A 22,378-nucleotide genomic window follows, 5' to 3' on the forward strand; every position below is an offset into this window, starting at 1 on the left:
TCATTGCAACTTGGATTCAAAATCATTCCTTCATCAATTTTATTTACCTTATTTATATACCACCTTATTCCCCCCAAAATTGAAATGTCCTATTTTTCCATCTTGTAAGAAATCAGAAAAGTCTTGATTTTCCAACGTGAATACAGTTAAACATGGGAAAGATGGACCACCACACTATGCCCTTGTGAGGATGTCGGCCTAGAAAGCTGCCAAAAGTGTACAGCTTTATTTCCAAGCGGTCAAGAAACAGAGAAATAGAAAAGGGGTCAAATAATTCCCAAACTAAGAGTTTAGATCAGAAATCTTCCTCTTTTAAATTCTCTATCATTAAATACATATTTCAACAGAAATGAATTAAGACCAAAATGGGTTCTCTTAAGAGGGGTGATACCATAATAAAAACCACTGTCAGGCAGCTGGTAACAAAGAAGCCCTGTTTCATGGATTGCAGAGCATTTCCTATGATCACCTGAAAGCAGATCGCAGCTCAGGGAGAAGAAAAAAGAGGGTGCCAGCAGTTGGAGTGACTGTTACCCACTTTACGGGTAACATAATGTCATAATGTCACATTGGAGAAAGAGATGACCATAGGCAAAAACTGGCCAACTTGAGAGAGACAGGAAAGCATCTAGAGACAGTCCAAAAACATGGGGTCACTTAGTGGGAAAAGCCACCCTTTCTGCACCCCAAGTGTAAGATAAAACATGGAAAATGTCCTGAAAATCAAAGGCCCACAAAGACTCCTCAATTAAAAGAGGACTCAGCTGTATACACAGATCAGATTACAGGGCTTCTTTCCCACCCATAGCCATGCCTTCAAGACAACCCTAAGTAGAAAGAGACACAGGTACAAGAAAACAAACATATGAAATAGGCTGGAGGATCAAGACTTGAACAGAACTCTGGATCTAGTTATTAACACATGGAACTCTCAGAAGCACAGAAGAGAATTTGGGGGGAATTGTACTGCCAAAGAAAATTGAGCCTAAAATAAAGTCAATGACTGTCAAACCTCAGGTCTCCAAACTTCCACAAGCAGAAAGCAAGCTATGATTACTGTGCAGCCCCCAACCCCCAAGTTAGACATTCTCCCCAAGGCCCCAGCAGATGTGTCCATGGAGGACAAATACAAGGACACAACAGCCAGAAGTTCTTCCTGCCACACTCCCAGAGCAGAAGTGAGTGAATCTGACACAGAACATAGTGGGACCAAGATGGATCATGACAAGACCTTGCCATCATCACATTAGAACACAGACGAAGCATGAACGTTGTCCAAGCCGAAAAACACCAGGCATGGCCCTGTCTTGGCTAGTGTGAGTGACAGCTGCTTTCTTACCAATCACAATTATCCGCATTCTAGCCCAACCTCCCTAGATAAGAGTCATTGAGATACTCATAAAATGCTCCCACTTACTGACCTTTCTTGGCCCTTCCCTCAAATCACTCAACCAAAACCCAAAGTCCGTAACAGGTTCTTTCTAGCACTGTCTGACCTCAAAGCCCCATGGTTCCCCGTGGTGTGTGGTCCCAACCTGCCCCATCATAGGCTCAAGGTGAGTTCCTGGTGGCCTTTGATTACCAGTCACTGACAAGCACTTTCTTTCTTTCTTTTCTTTCATTCTTCTTTTCTTTCTTTCTTTTCTTTCTTTCTTCTTTCTTTCTTTCTTTCTTTCTTTCTTTCTTTCTTTCTTTCTTACTTTCTTACTTTCTTTCTTTCTTTCTCTCTCTCTCTCTCTCTCTCTCCTCTCTTTCTTTCTTTCTTTCTTTCCTTTCTTCCTTTCTTTCTTTTTAAGATTTTATTTATTTGAGATAGCGAGAGAGAGAGAGAGAGAGAGAGAGAGCACAAGCTGCAGGGAGGAGCAGAGGGAGAGGGAGAAGCAGACTCCCGCTGAGCAGGGAGCCCGACGCAGGGCTCACTCCTAGGACCCTGAGATCACAACCTGAGCCAAAAGCAGATGCTTAACTGACTAAAGCCACCCAGGTGTCCCATGACAGACACTTTCATAATACTTGCTCACGGGGTGTCACTCTTGCTCTGGACTAAGGACTAATTTATCTTCTATTCCCTCCCTGTCAAAATGGAAGGTTGTTTTAATTGCACTTGTTCCAGCTCAGCTCCACTACTGTACAGGGTTAGCAGCAGGTAATATGTGTGTTAGTTCAGTCACCAAACCTCATGAGTCACATCTGGACTTGACTGTCTCCCTGGGAGAGTGTATAATGGTTACAAAAGTAGGATGTGCATGGGTATTTTCGTGGCCAAGGAGAAGACTGAGACAAAAATGACTGTCCACCAAACAGCTGCCAGCCATTGACTACACTTGGCCAATTTCACACTTGCATTTAGGTGGGGCCATGTGACCAGATCTCACCAGTGGAATATACACAGTTATGATACATATCATGTCCAGGCTAACATGGGTAAGAACTGTGTGTCTCCTCCACGCTGTACTCCCCATCTGCCAGCTGGACAAAGGAAGTTCAGGCCCTAGAGGATGCTACCAACCTAGCGGATGGCAGAACCAGAACTATATGGAGCCAGAGCCAAATCATCATGCAGAGGAAAGCTGATCACTGATGAGGAACATCCACAATGGGCTGCTACTTTAAAGAGAAATAAATTTTCTGTGCAAAGTCCCAACATTTGGGAGATGCTGAAATTACCCTTAATAATCCAGAAATTGGGGGCTAGAGGCACAGAGTAAAAGCATGAATTGGACTCTCAGAAACCAGCCCTCAACTTGTGTTAGAACCACAAAGATCTAAACCCTAATGGTAAGATGTCCTGAAAAGCAAACCAGCCCTCCCAAGAACCACAGACTGATCTAAGGTTGGCCTTAGAATTAAGATGGCTCCTTTAAGACTGAAGAACCCTAGAGGTAACAAGTTAAAAGCTCCCCCAAAATGATACAATCATCCTAGGTCTCAAATTATCCCTCAAAATAACTCTGCAAATACAATGTCTAGCACACGCAAAGAAGTAAGACACCACAAGTAAGAAATAAAAGAAGTCACAGAAAAAATAAAAAAAGAAAAAACAGATCCACAAAGACATGAGAAGTTAGAATTACCTAATATAGACTATTAAAAAAACTACACCTGCAATAACACAAAAACAAACAACCCCTTTAAAAATGGGCAAAAGACGTTAATAGATGTTTCTCTCAAGAAAATATATCAATGGACAATAAGTACATACAGAGATGCTCAACATTACTAATCATAAAGGAAATGCTAATCCAAACGATAATGAATATCACTTCATACCCATTAGGATGGCTGGTATCAAAGAAACAGAAATTAGCAAGTGCTGACGAGGGTGTAGAGAAAGTTGGTTCCCTTGTGCACTGTTGATGGGTAAGTAAAACGGTGCCACTACCGTAGACAACACCATGGTGGTTCCTCAAAAAATTAAACATAGGATTACCATATCATCCAGCAATTCTGCTTCTGGTTATAACTCAAAAAATTTAAAAACAGGGTCTCAAAGAGATATTTGTACACCCATATTTATAACAGCATTATTTCAAAATGGCTAAAGCATGGAAGCAACCCAAGTGTCCACTGACAGATGAATGAATAAGAAAATTGTGGTATACACATAAATGGAATATTATTCAGAATTAAAAAGGGAAGAAATTCTAACACATGTTATGACATGTATGAACCTTGATGACATTATACTAAATGAAATAAGCCAGTCACAAAAAGACAAATATTATATGATTTCACTTATATGAAGTACTCAGTCAAAATCATAGGGACAGAAAGTAGAATGGTGGGTGCCAAGGGGGAGGAGAGAATGGGGAGTTAGTCTTTAATAGGAATAGAATTTGAGTTTTACAAGAAGAAAAGAGATAGATGTGATGGATGAACATTATGAATATATGTAATACCATTGCCACTAAACTGTACATTCAAAAATGGTTAAGATGTTAAATTTTGTTATGCATATTTTACTACAATTAAAAAATTGGAAAAAACAACAAATAAGCAAAAAAAATGACACTTACTATGGCCAAAAACATAAATGAGAGCTAAGAAGCTATAAAAAGTAACACAGTTTTAAATTTGTTAAGGAAAATCTAGAACTAAAAAGTAAAAAAATCCCGAATGGGTTTTTTAGCAGAGTAGGTGCTACTGAAGGGAGAACTGATGAACTGGAAACTAGGTCAGAAGAAAATACTCAAACTAAAGCATGGAGAGATCAAAATCTGGGAAACACAAAAGAGAGGGCATGAGAATACATCATGAAAAATCTAATAAACATTTCATTAGAGTCCTAGCAGGAAAGAATAGAGAAGATGAGCGGAAATAATTATCTGAAGAGAATGACAGTGAATTTTCTAGACTTATGAAAGACCTCATACCACAGATACAAGAAGCCAACATACCATAGGCAGGAATATATGGAACTCAGTGAAACTACAGAAACCTAAGGTCTGTAAGAAAATCCTAAAGAAGCAATAGGAAATGCACAGATTACCTCCAGAGGCACAGCAGTTATAATGACTACTGACATCTGAACAGAAAAAACAAAAGCTAGACACTCCAACAGGCCGAAAGAAAATAACGCCAACAGGAAATTCAATATACAGGAATTAGTCTTTCAAGAATAAAGGTGAGAGGGTGATGTCAGTGACAACAGCAAAGTAAGGACCTCCAAAAATCCCCTCTTCCATAAAAGCAATGAAAAAAAATAGCAAAAATTGTCAGATTCAACTTTGTCAGAAATCTGGGAATTTAACCAAAGGCTTACAGCAATCTGGGGAGCATTTGTTAAAGGAAAACGGTTGAATCTCCATAAGAACAGCACATTTATAGTGTTTTAACTTTCCCTATTCTCATTTTCCCCCAATGCCACCTCAGTTCTATAGCTGTCTTAAAACCCAACAGCTTGCAATGATAGTGAAAACCAGCAGTCTGGCAGTCACAGAAAGGGCCGGAACAGGATTAGAACTCTTTCAAAAGCCTTATTCCTGGAGAACTGTCATTACTTGACATGGCTATTAAGTTCCACTTGCGAGGACGTCTTTATTTGACCTGAATCAGAGTAAGACCAGTGTGAAAAGCATTTTCCTCAGAGGTGTATGTTAAAACAATTAGAATCAATTGTTTCATTTTATAACTACCTGAGACAGTAGACAACAGGTGCGGCAAATAATACATAAACCCAGAGCATAATAGAAAAAGGTGGAAAATGAGATGTCTATAGGGAATTTGAAGAACTCCACCATATTCCTGGAAATCTAGAAGGTCACATGTATACGTAGAGCTGTGCACATACTCAAGGTTATATGAATGCCCAGGAAAGACCTGAGACAACTATAAGCACACACACTGGGCTGACTTTGAGGCTCTGTACAAGTGGGAAGTAAAAGACTCAGGCAGAGCTGTAAAGTGCCTGATTAAATGTTGAAGCATACCCCAATATACACACAGAGCTCCTTGGGAAAGTCCAGGAGACTTACTGATTCCTGGCATTTAAGGAAATCTCTGTCCAATCCTTAGCTGATCACAAATGAGTGGAAATACATGTCACAGAATACAGACTTTGCAGAGTTAGTTCAGGAAAGTCACTAAACAAAACAACAAAAACTACTACAACAAGCAGAGGCACCAAAAATCCCAGGGGAGAAAGGAGAATCAAATTTTCAGAGTTGCCACATGTATTATTTAAAATGTTTAGTTTTTGACAAGTCATTATGAGACACACAAGACAGAGAGAGACAGACAGAGACAGAGAGACAGAGAAAGAGACAGGCAATATGGCCCATAAACAGGGAAAAAGCAATCAATAGAAACTGCCCCTAAGGAAGCACTGACATTGGACTTACAAGAGAAAGACTATATATAACCTATTTTAAATATGTTCAAAGAATTAAAGGAAACCACATCTGAAAGATTAAGTATGACAATGGTGTCTCATCAAGTAGAGACTACTAATAAAGAGACAGAATATAAAAAGGAGCTAAATAAAAATTCCAAACTAAAAAGTATAGTAACTGAAATGACAAATTCACTGGAAATATTAAACAGCATATTTGAGCAGTCAAGAACAAACTGGAGAACTTGAAGATAGGTCAACTGAAATTTTCCAGTCTAAGGAACAGAAAGTAAAAAGTAAGAAGAAAAATGAACAGAGCAGGTATTGAGCCCAATATCTCTCCCCTATAATACAGCCCATTGTATAAAGTGAATAAAGTCTTCCTTACAAAAAGGAGAAAAGAACAGAGCCTCAGAGACCTGTGGGACACCATCAAGCATACTAAATTTGTATAACAAACGTTTCAGAAGGAGAAAAAAGAGAGAAAGGGGTATAAATTTCAGAAGGAGAAAAGAGAGAGAAGGAGATATATTTGAAGAGATAACAGCTAAAAAAAACTTCCCAGATTTTGGGGGGAAAAAAAATTACACATCAAGAAACTCAATGAACTCTAAGAATAAACTCCAAGATGACCATACCTAGACACATCATAATCAAGCTATTCAAACACAGAGACAAAGAGAGAATCTTGACAGCAGCAAGAAAAGCAGCTCATCATCTGAAAGAAATCCTCAATAAAAGTAATAGCTGATTTCTCATCAGAAACTGTGGTAACTAGAAGGTTGTGGGATGACATATTCAAAATTATAAAAGACAAAGACTGTCAAACAAGAATTCTACATCCAGCAAAATTACCCTTCAAGAGCAAAGGAGAAATTAAGACATCTTCAGACAACAAAAACTGACAGAATAAGCTTCTAGAAAATCTGCCCTACAGGAAATACTAAATGGACTCCAGGCTAACATGACAGGATCCTAGACAGTACCTCAAATCCAGGTGAAGAAATAAAGAACACCAGTAAAGGTAAATACAGAAGTAAGTAGAAAAGACAGCATAAATATAATATTTGTAAGTTTTCTCCTATCTTAAACAAAAGAAAACTACACAGGGCAATAATTATAAATCTGTGTTGATGTGCACAGAATGTATAAAGATATACTTTGTATGACAACACAAATATAGCACAAAGTGGGGGAGGAATGGAGATATACAGAAGCAAAGTTTTGATGTACCACTGATATTAAATCAGTATGAATCCAAACTAAACTGTTACAAGTTGCTAATACTAAGAAGCCCCACGTAACCCCAAAGAAAATAACTAACAAAAAATAGCAAAATAAATAACAAATTAAAATTGCACACTAAAAAATATCTATTTAATACAAAAAGTAGTAATGAAGGACAGAAAACAAAGAGACATGACATATAGAAAAAAATAGCAAAATGGCAGGAATAAATCCTATCAGAATTGCATTAAATGTAAATGGATTAAACATTCCAACTTAAAGGCAGAAATTGTGTTGATGGGTTTTTTTAAGTTTTTATTTGAATTCCAGTTAGTCAACATATAGTATAATATTAGTTTCAGGTGTACAATGTAGTGATTCAACACTTCCTTACAATACCCGGAATTCATCACAAGTACCCTCCTTAATCCCCATCACCTATTTCTCCCATACCCCCACCCCTCTCCCCTCCGGTCACCATCAGTTTATTCTCTATAGTTAAGAGTCCATTTCTTGGTTTGCTCATTTGTTTTGTTTATTAAATTCCACATATGAGTGAAATCATAGAGTATTTGTCTTTCCTGACTGAGTTATTTCATTAGCATAATACTCTCTAGCTCCATCCATATTGTTGCAAATGCCAGATGTCATTCTTTTTTTTTTAATTTGTTTCTTTTTTTTTTAGATTTTATTTATTTATTTGACAGAGAGAGAGCACAAGCAGGGGGAGTGGCAGAGGGAGAAGCAGGCTCCCCACTGAGCAGGGAGCCCAATGCGGGGCTCTATCCCAGGACCCTGAGACCATGACCTGAGCCAAAGGCAGAAGCTTAAACGACTGAGCCACCCAGGTGCCCCAATGTCATTCTTTTTTATGGCTGAGTAATATTCCATTGCATATATATATATATCACATCTTCTTTATCTATTCATCAGTCAATGGTCACTTGAGATGTTTCCCATACTTTGGCTATTATGCTGCTTAAAACAAAAACAAAAACATGATCCAGTTATACATAGGCAGTATACAAGAGACACTCTTAAATTCAAAGACACAAACAAGTTTGTGTAGCAACAAGAAGTTGCTACAAAGTGAAAGGATGAAAACATGTGTACCATCTAAACAATAACCAAAAGAGAGATGGGGTGACTATACTAACATCAGACAAAATGGTCTTTAAGACAAAAATTGTGACTAGAGACAAAGGACATTTTATAATGACAAAAGGGTTGATTTATCAAGAAGTATAACAATTATATATATATATATGTATCTAAAAACTGAGCCCCAGAATGTATGCAACAAAAAATTAATAGAAACTGAAGGAGAATTATACAATTCACAATAATGGTTGGAGATTTCAATATCCCATGTTCAATACAGGATGGAACAACAAGACAGAAGATTAGCAAGGAAAGAGAAGATTTTAACAGCACTATAAAACAATTAGATCTAACAGATATCTATAAGGCACTCCATTAAAAAACCAGAAGATACATTATTTTAAACTACACATGGAACATTATTTAGGACAGATCAGATGTTTAATCACATCAAAATTTAAAAGAATTGAAATCTATATAAGTATGTTGTCTGACAGCAAGTAAAAGAAATTAGAAGCCAATAGTAGAAACTTAAGAAATTCACGAATTTGTGGAAATTAAAGAACATACTTCTAAATAAGCAAGGAATCAAAGAAGAAATCACAAGGGAAATGGGAAATACATTGAGTTGACTGAAAATTAAAACACAACATATTCAAAACTTATGAGAGGCAGTAAAAGCAATGATTAGGAATGTATAGCCATGAACACCTATGTTAAAAAGGAAGATCTCAAATCAATAACTTAACCTTCCACCTTAAGGAATTAGAGCAAACTAAACCCAAAGCAAACAGAAGAAAGGAAAAAACAAAGATTAGAACAAAAAGAAATGAAATAGAAAATACAAAGCAATGGAGAAAAAATAATGAAACCAAAAGATGATTCTTCAAAAAGATCAATGAAACTGACAAATCTTTATCTGAATTAAGGAAAAGAAAGAGAAGACTTAAATTAGTAAAAATCAGAAATGAAACTACCAACCTTACAGAAATAAAAATGGATTACAGAGAAATATTATGAATAATTATTTGCTATCAAATTAGATAACCCAGATAAAGTGGACAAATTCCTGAAAAGACACAAACTATCAAAACTGACTCAACAAGAAACAGAAAATCTGAATAGACCTAAACAAGTAAAGACGTTGAGTTAGTAATTGGGAACTTCCCATAAAGAACAGTGCAGGACCAGATGGTTCCAATAGTGAATTCTACCAAACATTTAAGAAGAATTAACACCAATCCCTCACAGACTCTTCCAAAAAATAGAAAAGAACATTTCTCAATGCATTCTATAAGGTCATTATTACCCTGATATCAAAACCACAGAAATCACAAGAGAAAAAAAAAAAAAAAAACATAGATCAATATGCCTTAAGAATACAAATGCCTTCTTTGGAAAAATGTCTATTCATGTCTTCTGCCCATTTTTTAATTAGATTATTTAATTTTGGGGTGTTGAGTTTTATAAGTTCTTCACATATTTTGGATACTAACCCTTTATCAGATATATCATTTGCAAATATCTTCTCCCATTCCACAGGTTGCTTTTCAGTTTTATTGATTGTTTCCTTCACTGTGCAGAAACTTTTTATTTTGTTGTAGTCCCAGTAGTTTATTTTTGCTTTTGTTTCCCTTGCCTTAAGAGACATACCTAGAAAGAAGTTGCTACAGCTGATGTAAGAGACATTACTGCTTGTGCTTTTTTTCCAGGATTTTTATGGTTTCAGGTCTCACGTTTAGATCTTTAACCCATCTTGAATTTATTTTTGTGTTTAGTGCAAGAAAGTGGTCCAGTTTCATTCTTTTGCCTGTTGTTGTCCAGTTTTCCCAACACCACTTGTTTAAGAAACTTTTTCCCATTGGATATTCTTTCCTGCTTTGTCAAAGATTAATTGACCATATAATCGTGGGTTCGTTTCTGGGTTTTCTATTCTGTTCCACTGATCTATGTACATGTCTATTTTTGTGTCAGTCCCATACTGTTTTGATTAGTACAGCTTTGTAATATAAGTTGAAGTATGAAATTGTGATGCCTCCAGCTTTGCTTTGCTTTTTCAAGATTGCTTTGGCTATTCAAGGTCTTCTGTGGTTGGGGTTTTTGTTTTGTTTTGTTTTACATTTTATTTTATTTTTTTATTTGTTGATAAAAACTAATTTGGTATTTATCAGACTCATAATAAGAATAAATTTTCAAAAATTCACCTAGTAAAATTCCTTAACAAGCTTTCCCATAAAGAATTAAAATCATCTGTGGTGATGACTCACCATAGGCCTTTATTTTTTTTTTCTTGATGTAGTGATCCATGACTCATTATTTGCATATAACACCCAGTGCTCACTGCAATACGTGCCCTCATTAATACCCATCACCGGGCTACCCTATCCCCCCACCCCCCTCCCCTCTGAAACCCTCAGTTTGTTCCTCAGAGTCCATAGTCTCTCATGGTTCGTCTCCCCCTCCGATTCCCCCCCTTCATTTTTCCCTTCCTTCTCCCAATGTCCTCCATGCTGTTCCTTACGTTCCACAAATAAGTGAAACCATATGATAATTGACTTTCTCTGCTTATTTCACTTGGCATAATCTCCTCCAGTCCCATCCATGTGGATGTACAAGTTGGGTATTCATCCTTTCTGATGGCTGAGTAATATTCCATTGTATATATGGACCACATCTTCCTTATCCATTCATCTGTTGAAGGGCATCTCGGCTCTTTCCACAGTTTGGCTATTGTGGACGTTGCTGCTATGAACACTGGGGTGCAGGTGTCCCTTCTTTTCACTACCTCTGTATCTTTGGGGTAAATACCCAGTAATACAATTGCTGGGTCATAGGGTAGCTCTATTTTTAACTTTTTGAGGAACCTCCATACTGTTTTCCAAAGTGGCTGTACAAACTTGCATTCCCACCAACAGTGTAAGAGGGTTCCCCTTTCTCCACAACCTCTCCAACATTTGTTGTTTCCTGCCTTGTTAATTTTTGCCATTTTAACTGGTATAAGGTTCTATCTCAATGTGGTTTTGATTTGAATTTCCCTGACAGCTAATGATGTTGAACATTTTTTCATGTGTCTGTTAGCCATTCGCATGTCTTCTTTGGAGAAGTGTCTGTTCTTCTGTGGGTTCTATACAAATTTTAGGATTGTTTGTTCTAGCTCTGTAAAAATGCTGTTGGTATTTTTATAGGGATTGCATTAAATGTGTAAACTGCTTTGGGTAAAGAAGACATACAGACGGCCAACAGACACATCAAAAAATGATCAACATCACTCATCATAAGGGAAATGCAAATCAAAACTACAATGAGATATCACCTCACACCTGTCAGAATGCATAAAATCAACAACACAAGAAACAGGTGTTGGCAAGATGTGGCGAAAGGGGAACCCTGTTACACTGTTGATGAGAATGAAAATGTGCAGCCACTGTGGAAAACACAGTATGATGGAAGTTCCTCAAAAAGTTAAAAATAGAACTACCTTATGATCCAGCAATAGCACTACTAGGTATTTACCCAAAGAATAAAAAAAATACTAATTCAAAGGGGTAGATGCACACCAATGTTTACAGCAGCATTATCTACAATAGACAAATTATGGAAACTGCTCACGTGGCCACTGACTGATGATGCATAAAGAAGATGTGATATATATACAATGGCATATTACTCAGCCATAAAAAAGAATGAAATCTTGCCATTTGCAATGACACAGATGGAGCTAAAGAGTATAATACTAAGCAAAATAAGTCAGAGAAAAACAAATACCATATGACTTCACTCATGTGGAATTTAAGAAACAAAACAAGCAAAGGGACAAAAAAAGAGAGAGAGAGGCAAACCAAGAAACAGACTCTTAACTATAGAGAACAAACTGATAGTGACCAGAGGGGAGGTGGGTGGGTGATGGAGATTAGGAGTGCACTTGTGGTGGTGACTACCAGGTGAGGTATGGAAGTATTGAACTGCCACACAGTACACCTGAAACTGATATTATACTGTATGTAAGGTAACCAGAATTTAAATAAAAACTTCTTTAAAATTTTTAAATGTAAAAATCCTCAACAAAATACTAACAAACTGAATCCAGCAATATATAAAGAGGATTATCTACCATGACCAACTGGAATTTATCCAGGAAATGCAAGGTTGGTTCAACATACAAATATCAATTGGTATAATGCACAAAATTAAGAAAATGAAGGACAAAAAAAGTATGCTCATCTTAGATGCAGAAAAAGCATCTGACAACAATACCACTCTTTTATGACAAAAACACTTAACAGAATAAAAATAGAAGGAAACCTCCCAAACTAACAAGGGACATCTCAAAAGCCCACAGCTGACAACATACTGAATGGTGAAATACTGAAAGCTCTCCCCCTAAGATCAGGAACAAGATTAAGATGTTCACCCTCCCCAGGACAATGCAACACTGTACTATAACCAAGGCAATTATAAAAGAAACAGAAATAAAAGGCATCCAGATTAGAAAGGAAGAGGTAAAATTATCTATATATGTATATTATATAATCTCATATATAGAAACTCCTCAGGAATCCACTAAGAAACTATTATAGCTAATAAATTCCATACTTATGGACTGGAAGACTTATATTGTTAAGATGGCAATACTCTCAAATTTTTCTACACATTCAATGCAATCCCTATAAAAATTCTAGCTGCCTTTCATGCAGAAATTGACAAGCTAATCCTAAAAATCATATGGAAATGCAAGGAACCAGGAATAGCTAAAACAACAGAAGAACAAAGTTGGAGGACTCACACTTCCCAATTTCAAAACTTACAATTCAACAATAAGACAAACAATCCAATAAAAAAATGGTCAAAAGTTTGAACAGACATTTCTCCAAAGAAGACATGCAAACAGCCAGTAAGCACACAAAAAGGTTACCAACAGCATCCGTGATTAAGGAAATGCTAATCAATACCACAATGAGATACCACTTCACGCCCACTAGGATGGCTATAATCAAAAAACTGGAAAATGACAAGTGTTAGTGAAGGTGCGAAGAAATTGGGACCCTCATACATTGCTGGTGAGAATATAAAAAGGTGCAACATCTTTGGAAAACAGCTTGGCAATTACTCAAAAAGTTAAACATACAATTACTATATGACCCAGCAATTCCACTCCTAAGTATATACACAAAGGAACTGAAAATATGTATGTATACAAAAACGTACACGTGACTTTTCATAGCACATTATTCCTAACAGCCAAAAAAGTAGAAACAACCCAAATGTCTACCTGTAAGGTACTGATGAATGGAGAACTAAAATGGGATATATCCATACAATGTGATACCATTCAGCCATAAAAATGAAGTACTGATACACAATAGAACATGGATGAACCTTGAAAATAGTATACTAAGTAAAAGAAACCAGACATGAAAGGCCACATATTTATGATTCCATTTATATGACATGTTCCTAATAGGCAAATCCTTAGAGACAGAAAGTAGATTAATGGTTGCCAGGGACTGGGACAGGGAAGAATGGGGAGTTACTGTTAATAGGTATGAGGTTTCTTTTTAAGGTGATGAAAATGTTCTGGAATTATGTAGCACTAGTGGTTGCACAACCTTGTAAATATACCAAAATCCAATGAATCAGAAACTTTATATTTTTTTAAGATTTTATTTATTTGACAGAGAGAGAGAGGGAGAGCACACAAGCAGGAGGAGCAGCAGAGGGAGAGGGAGAAGCAGGCTCCCCGCAGAGCAGGGGGAGCCAGATGTGGGACTTGATCCCAGGAACCCGAGATCATGACCCAAGCTGAAGGCAGCTGTTTAACCAACTGAGCCACCCAGGCACCCGAATCAGAAACTTTAAAAGGGTGAATTTTATAGCATGCAAATTATATCCCCCCCCCACAAAAAAATAAATTAAAAAAATTTTTTAAATAAAAGTGAAATCAAAATAGTTTTAGAAAGAAAAAAACAGGGAGCGTATCTACTACCAGCTGACCTGCAATAAAGAAATTTCTAAAGAAGGCTCACTCTTCAGGCAGAAGGGAAGCAACCCCAGAATGAAGGTCAGAAATGTCAGAGAACAATGAAAAGCAAAAAATGGACAAAGTTGTGAATAAATGTAAATGAACACTGATGGTACATTAAATAACAACACTGTTAATATTAGTATTTCATAGAGTTTAAAAAGAGCTTACAGAATTAAGACACACGATAATAAGCACATATAAATCTGGAGAGGGTGAATGGAGTTCAAGTGCTCTATGACACTATAATCTCTGCATGGTCCAGAAGGCAGGTATAACTGCATTATCTGGATAAGTTAATAACACATTATTTAATTTACATAGTAACCACGAAAAGAAAGAAAAATAAAATATAACCTCCAAAAAAGTGAAGAGAGTATAAGTTGAATGATTTTTAAAAATCATAATACTGTTTTAAAATAAGATAGAAAAATAAACACAGAACATGTGGGACAAGAGAAATAAATAATAAGAGTATAGACTTAAATAGATTACTAATTATATTCAACATAAATGAGTTGAATGTTCTAGTTAAAAGACAAAAATTATCAGACTGGATGAAAAACAATCTAACTGTTTGATTATTTTGCAAGATACATACTTAAAGCTTAAGAAAACAGTTTTGAAAGTAAAATGATAAAAAAACAAAGATATTATGCAAATATGAGCCTAAAGCAATCTGTTATGGCCATTTTCGTATTGGCATATGATACCATAGGCAAAGATTCATTACTAGAGATAAAGAAAACCACTGTTAATAATTAAAGTCTCAGTTCTTCAGGAAGACATAACAATTTTATATTTGCATGCCCCTAATAGCAGGGACTCAAAGTATATAGATAAAAATTGACAGAACTTCAAAGAGAAATAAGACAAATCCATAATCATAATGAAACTGGGTAATTATCTTAGTAATGGATATAACCACCAGACAAAAAAAATACTAAGAAAACAGAAGATGTGAATAGTATGTTATATAAGTTAGCTGAATGGAATGTATAGAACATTGAACCTAATTCTTTTCAAGCACACAGGAATGTGTGAGAAAACTTATAGTCCATATTCTGGGCCATGAGGCACATCAGCAAATTTCAAAGAATTAAAATCATAAAGAGCAAGATTTGGGGGCAATGAAATTGTGCTGGAAAAGAATAAGAAAATATGCGTATGTTTGGAAAATTTTAAATATTCTTCTAAATGACCTATAAATTTAAAAAATCATACTGGAAATTAGAAAATATAACTGCCTTCGTCTCCTTGGGCTGCTGTACCAAAACACCATAGACTGAGGGGCTTAAACAATGGACATTTATTTCTCACAGTTCTGGGGGCTGGGAAGTCTGAGATCAGACAGAATGCCAGCATGGGAGAGCTCTGGTCAGGGGCCTCTTCCTGGCTTGTGGATAGTTGTCTTCCTGCTGTACCCTCACATGGCAAGAAAGAGAAAACGAGCAAGTTCTCTGGTCTCTTCTAATAAAGTACTAATCCCATCACACTCATGACCTCAACTAAACTTAATTATCTCCCAAAAGCTCCATCTCCAATACCATCATATTGGAGGCCAGGGCTCAACATATGTATTTGAGAGGGGCACAATTTGGTGTATAGTATATACTAAACAATAAGGAAAATACCTCAAATCAAATTCCGTATGATACAACTGAATCATTATTTTATAAGGAAATGTATCACCTTAAATACACATATTAGTAGGGGGGAAAAGCTGCAAATTAATAAACCAAGTAGTCATCTCAAATTGGAGAGAAAACAGCTACGGAAAAGGAAAATTACGGGCCAATTTCACTCGGAGACATGAATGCATGAATCTCAGGCAAAACATTAGTCACTGAAATTTAATCAATATATTCTAAGAATAAGCTAATATGAACACGTTATGTTTATACAGTGGTCATCTGTGAGTGACAGAATGAAATACTTTTATTTTGCTTTTGATACTAATCTTTATTTTGCAAATTTTCTAAATAAATACTCATTTATGAATCAGGAAAAATATTTTCAATATTTTTAAATTAATAATTTTCTGCTGATCTCTCATACTTATGAAGCCAACTAGTTCATAAATGGCAAGAAGAAAAGAGCAAGAGGTAGCTCAGAAAAGCCATTTAATTTGAGTAATCACAAGGCTACAAGACCTAATGTGTCTCAGTGTCTCTGGTTGAGAACAAAGAAAGGATGGATAGGAGTAGAAACGGATCTACAAAGGTAGGGATGTGATAAGAGAAATTCGTAGGCTTTTTGCCCAGGCACTAAGGGAGCGATCTCATACACGAATGTGTCTATAAACAGAATCCATACTGCACTTTAATGAATAATTTAAAAGCACTTTGCAAATAGGGTTAAGAAAACAGGAACCTAAAATGCTCAAAAATCAATAGTTCTGTCCTATCCCAACCTGGTGAGTTACACAAACAGATGTTTGAGCTTTATATCATTTCTTAGAAACATTGGAAGCTGGGGGGCACCTGGGTGGCTCAGTCAGTTAAGTGTCCGACTCTTGGTTTTGGCTCAGGTCGTGATCTCAGGGTTGTCAGACTGAGTCCTGCATTGGGCTCCGTGAGTCTGCTTGAGATTCTCTCCCTCTCCCCCTTCTCTCCGCCCCGCTGGCGCTCTCTCTCTAAAATAGAATAAATAAATAAAATCTTAAAAAAAAAAGAAACATTGGAAGCTGGATGGTTAAGTATCAAAAGGTTTAAAAACATCTACAAGTTCTGACCTAATAATTCTGCCTTTAGAAACTTCTCCTTCATAAATTATCAGTGATACAAACAATGATTTTGGTATAGGTTATTGATTATTGATCAAAGCATTATTTATGATGACAAATATTTTAAAGCAGCATAAATGTCCAACTATATTCAATCAACTGGGACATCCACTGGAATAGTATGCAGCCATTTAAAATCATGTTTTATAAGACTATGATATGACACAAGAAATTCTCACTATCTAGTACAAAGAAAGAAAGCTGTTCATAAAACACTATGGAATGAATCCCAACTTAGGATGTTCATATCATACCACACATAAAGGTAGAAAGACACAATGGCTATTGTCGTGTAGTAAGATTATGAATGTTTGTTTTGTCCTTTATACTTCCTGCTTGCTTCAATTTTTCTACACAAAACATTTGTATCACTTTCAAAAATAGAAAAAAGTTTCAAAAAATAATTTTTAAAAATTGCTTATCTCAACTAGATTCAAGTACCCTTCATCAATCCAAATCTACTTCTAGTAAGGGTAAAGGGGAGGTCAATAAAGAACTGATACATTAGTTTTCTACAGCTGTATAACAAACTGAGCAACTTAAAATTTACATTTATTACCTCGCAGTTTCTGTGAGTTAAGAGTCTGAGCAGGTTCACCTAGGTTCCCCGCCCAGGGTCTCACAAGGCTGCAATCATGGTGTTGACCAGGCTATGTTCTCATTAGAAGGCTCAAGTGGGGGGAAGAATTCCCTTCCAAGCTCACTTGGGTTATTGGTAGAGGTTGTTTCCTTTGCTGTAGGACTGAGCTCCCCTGCTTCTTACTGGCTATCCCTAAAGGCCACCCTCAACTTCTAGAGGCCACCTGAAGTTCTTGCCATGTGGGCTTCCCCAGCATAGCTGCCACCAAACAGAATCTCTAAATGAGTTTCTAGCAAAATGGAATTTTATATAATGTAAAATAATCAAGGAAGTGACATTCCATTACTTTTCCATATTCTATTGGTTAGAAGCAAGTCCTACTTCAATAGGAAAAGATTATACAAAGGCATGAATCATGGGGATCATGGTGAGGCCATCGTCATACAGTCATACAGTCTGTCCACTATATCTAGTCTCCCAGGGCAGAGCCCAGGCAAAGGAGGGAAACATGTGCTTGCATCTGAAGGCTCTTCTCATCAACTGACTACCCATAAACAAAACTGAACCCTGCTCTCTCTCCACAGCTGGAGCAGAATGGTACTGTAAGAAGTGAAGGGAGAGTTCATCATGAGTCAGAGTTAACACAGAGAATCTAAGCAGGGAGGTGGGAACTGTGCCAGCCCTGAAGGATAGTTAAGACTTAGATCCCTGGAAAGAATAAGAAAGGGAGGCTAGACTAAGGAGAGCTAGAGAGACAGAATTTCCAAGGCGGGCTTCTGGAGAGAGTAAGTAGCATGGTTTGTTCACAACAAATATAAACCAACATATTGGTAGTTTCACATTCTAGTCAGTCCCCTGATGACCAACATACCTGCAGACCTTGCACACTTGTAAAACTTCAAACAAGGCCTAGAGAGGAACGCGGTTTGAGTTTTGGCTAACTGTGCAGTACTGACATCAATTAACCTCCAGAGTTTGGTAAATGTTACTAATATTTGTCCTGAGCTTCTGGGACATGGAAGACTCAACCTCCCTGCTCCATTTGAAACTAAGTATGGCCGAAAAGACTCCTCCTGGCCAACAAAATGTGAGAAGAACGGTACTGCAACCCTTCTAAAGCGGTAACTGCTGGTGTAAGACTCTCCATGTTCTAAAAGGATCCAGATCCAGAATATTTAAGAATCAATTTTGCCAAACTTCCAAGGAACAAAAATCCTTCCCTTTCAGAAACTATTACAGGGAAGATGAAGCATCACCATGATACCAAATCTGAATAAGGGCAACACAAGAAAAGATTAATATTGGTCAATACTTCTTACGAAAATATATGCCAAAACTGTAAATGAAATATTACTATATTGGATCCAATAATAATTTTTTAAAAGTCTGTCATGACAAGGTAATGTTTATCCCAAGAAATCAATGATGGCTTAAAAGTAAAAGATTAAAATATTTCATCTCAGTCACAATTTATTTTTTTCTTTTTCTTTTATTTTATTTAAAGATTTTATTTATTTATTTGACAGAGAGAGAGAGAGAGAGAGAGAGAGAGAGCACCAGCAGGGGGAGCAGCAGGCAGAGGGAGAGGGAGAAGCAGGCTCCCCGCTGAGTAGGGAGCCCCATGCGGGGTGATCCCAGGACCCCGGGATCATGACCTAAGCCAAAGGCAGACGTTTAACTGACTGAGCCACCCAGACGCCCCATCAGTCACAATTTAAAAAAGAAAAAAACATAAAATCATCTAAGTAGGTAAAGAAAATCATTTGTTAACTTTCAAAATCTATTAATGGTGTTTTTAAAATCTTTTATCAAACTATTAGCAGAGGAGACCATCCTTAACCTAATAAAAGGAATCTACCAAAAAACAGGAGCAAACTTCATATTTAAGGCTCTAAAAGTATTGCCTTTAAAGTGTAAAACAGTATTAGCATAGCCCTATCATTCTACGCAACTTTGTCTAGTGTCCAAACAATGGAAATAAGACAAGAGATAAATAAAAGACTTAAAGGCTAGGAAGGAAGAAATGAAATTATCATTATTTACATGGAGAAATCAGAAACAGATCCACATGTTTGTAAAATTTTGCGTTTCAAAGGAAGCACTGCAGATCATTGGGGTAAGGATGCTATTCAATAAATAGTACTGATACAATTGGTTATGCATTTGGAAAAGTTCTAAAATTATATCTCTACCTCACACCTCACACAAAAATAAGTTCCAAGTAGAATATAAAAAGCAAACATTCAATTTTTTATAAAGATGAGAATACCCTATGACCTTGGGGTAGCAAAGAATTTCTTAAATAAGACTCAATAACCACAAACCATAAGGAAAAGATTAATAAATCTGACTACATTAAAATTAAACATCTGTTCATCAAAACAGCATTTTTAAAAGGATAAAAAAATAAGCATAAATAGAATCCAGAATATATAAAGGACTTCTAAAAAGCAGTAAAAAGGACAACCCAGGTAACAAATGGACAAACAATACACAAATACAATTTATAGAAGAGGAAGCCTAAGTGGCCCCTAAATGGATAAAAAATCCTCACACTTACTAGTAATCAAGAAAATGTAAATTAAACAGTGAGATATTTCACACAAGTTGACTAACAACAATTAAAACATCTGAAGATGCAAGGGATTAGAGAGGCTGTGAAGAAATAAACCTTTGGAAAATACTCTGACGACAGGCCTGAGACTGGAATTGGCCCACCCTATGACCCCTACAATCCCACTTGTACATGTAGACCTGAGTGCCCAGCACAGAGAAAAGGTGGGTCAGCAGGAAGCGGCAGTAAGCAAGGGTAGAGATTAGACAGACTGCTAGGAGAAAGACTTCAGATGGGAGTTAGGCCAGGAAAGAGTATTAAATGCCAGTCTGCCCAGGAGATGAAAGTAAGCATCAGAACCAAGCTCACCTGGGGCAACTTCTTCCCAACAGCAGCTACATCATTTTGTGTTCTACTGCCTATATCTGATCATGTAATTTCCTCTTTAAACTCCGCCAGCTAAAACTTTCTAGAACAGTTCCAACTTGTGTCAGGTTCCTATGGCTGCTCTAACAAACGTCCACAAACTTAGTGGCTTAACATAACAGAAATTAATTATCTTTCAGTTCTGGAGGTCAGAAGTCAGACACAAGGTCTTACTGGGCTAGAATCAAGGTGTAGGCAGGGCTGTGTTCCCTTCAAGAGGCTCTGGGTGAGTATCCATTTTCCCACGTTTTCCTGCTTCTACAGCTTGCCCACACTCCTTGTCTTGTAACCCCTTCCATCTTCTAAGCCAGCAATGACGGGTCCTCTTCCTCATTTCACATCACTCTGACACTAGCTCTTCTGCCTCCCTCTTCCATATTTAAGGACCCTCTGATTAGTTTGGGCCCACCCAGGAAATCCCAAATAATCATCTCCTTGTTTTAAAATCAGCTGAGTAGCAACTTTCATTCCATCTATTACCTTAAATTCTCCTTGCCATGTAACATAACATATCCATAGGTTCTGGTGATTAGAATGTGGAGAGCTTTGGGAGACCATTATTCTGCCTGCCACACCACCTCCAGTCACCTCTCCCCCACACCTCTGAGTTCCAACACTTTCACAATGCCATCCAACCTTCACCACCACACATTCTGTTCTCCAGTTACATCAACCTTCTGGTCTTTTTGTAATCAATTTTAGACCCATCCATGCCCAATTACAATTCGCCCTTCAGGTCTCAGCCCAAGGCCACCTCCCTTCTGAAGCCTTCCCTGATTCCCAGCCTAAATGAATTACCCCACTTCAACACACCAACCCAACTTTCTGTGTATCCAAATTGCAGCACTCAGTGTGGCCCCCTGTAACCATCAATTTACATGTCCTTTTGTCAGTCCAAAGTAGAGCCCTTCCATGATAAATACTACGTCTCCTTCCCCTGTGGGTTTTCAAATCACAGCACAGGGCCAGGCAAAGGGTGGGCACTCAGAGAGTATTTCTGAAGTTTAGAGGAGGCAGAAAGAAGCTGCCCTGGGTTTCCCTCAACAAAACAGGTTACTCTTTCACAGAGTAATGTGAGTTAAGTGCACAGCTGATGGGGCCAAAGAACTAGTTCAGATGCTCATAGCAAAAACACCTTAACAATTCACTGCATAGTTTGATGCACAATTTACAATCATGTGGAAGAATCTCTGTACCCATTATTTCTTATTGCTAAACTGTGGGGCAATTCTAAAGGAACTGACAAAAATTAACCTCAAGAGAATAAAGAATTTATCTAAAATGATTTACAAAGATTTCCTCAAAATTATAGAAAAGAGAGTAGATGTTGCTCCAACACAGCAGAAATGCCTGACAACTGACAACTGCCCAACAGCCCTACCACATACGCAGAGGCTTCCAGTCCCTTTCTGCGAAGGCTGAAAAGCACCACATGAGTGTGAGGGGTGCTACAACTGACCTTGTTTAGGGAAAAACAAATTGCCTCTATGTACAAATATATGTATACATTACAATAAAGAGCACATTTTTAAGAGGGTGGTTGTTTAAGGAAACAGGATCCCATTTAATTTCAATGATTTGTTACTTGATGTCCATACTACAGCAAGAAAATTCCCACATGCTGAGACTAAGTGAAGGAAAGGAAATGTTGAGTCGACACAATTATCCACTTGAAAAAAAGAGACAACAACATGGCTTGAGTTTTTAAAAGAAATGCTTCCATTCAGACTCAATAGAACTTCCCTGCTCAACTGTTCAACTTTTCTTTAAATGTGTAAATTTTGAGAATGATTTTATTTTTTTAATTTGAATGCGATTAGTCAACACATAGTACATCATTAGTTTCAGATACAGTG

The sequence above is a fragment of the Eumetopias jubatus genome, unplaced genomic scaffold, assembly GCF_037043125.1.
Source record: "Eumetopias jubatus isolate StellerSeaLion01/CBP00866 unplaced genomic scaffold, mEumJub1_p1.0 scaffold_99, whole genome shotgun sequence".
Lineage (NCBI taxonomy): Eukaryota > Metazoa > Chordata > Mammalia > Carnivora > Otariidae > Eumetopias > Eumetopias jubatus.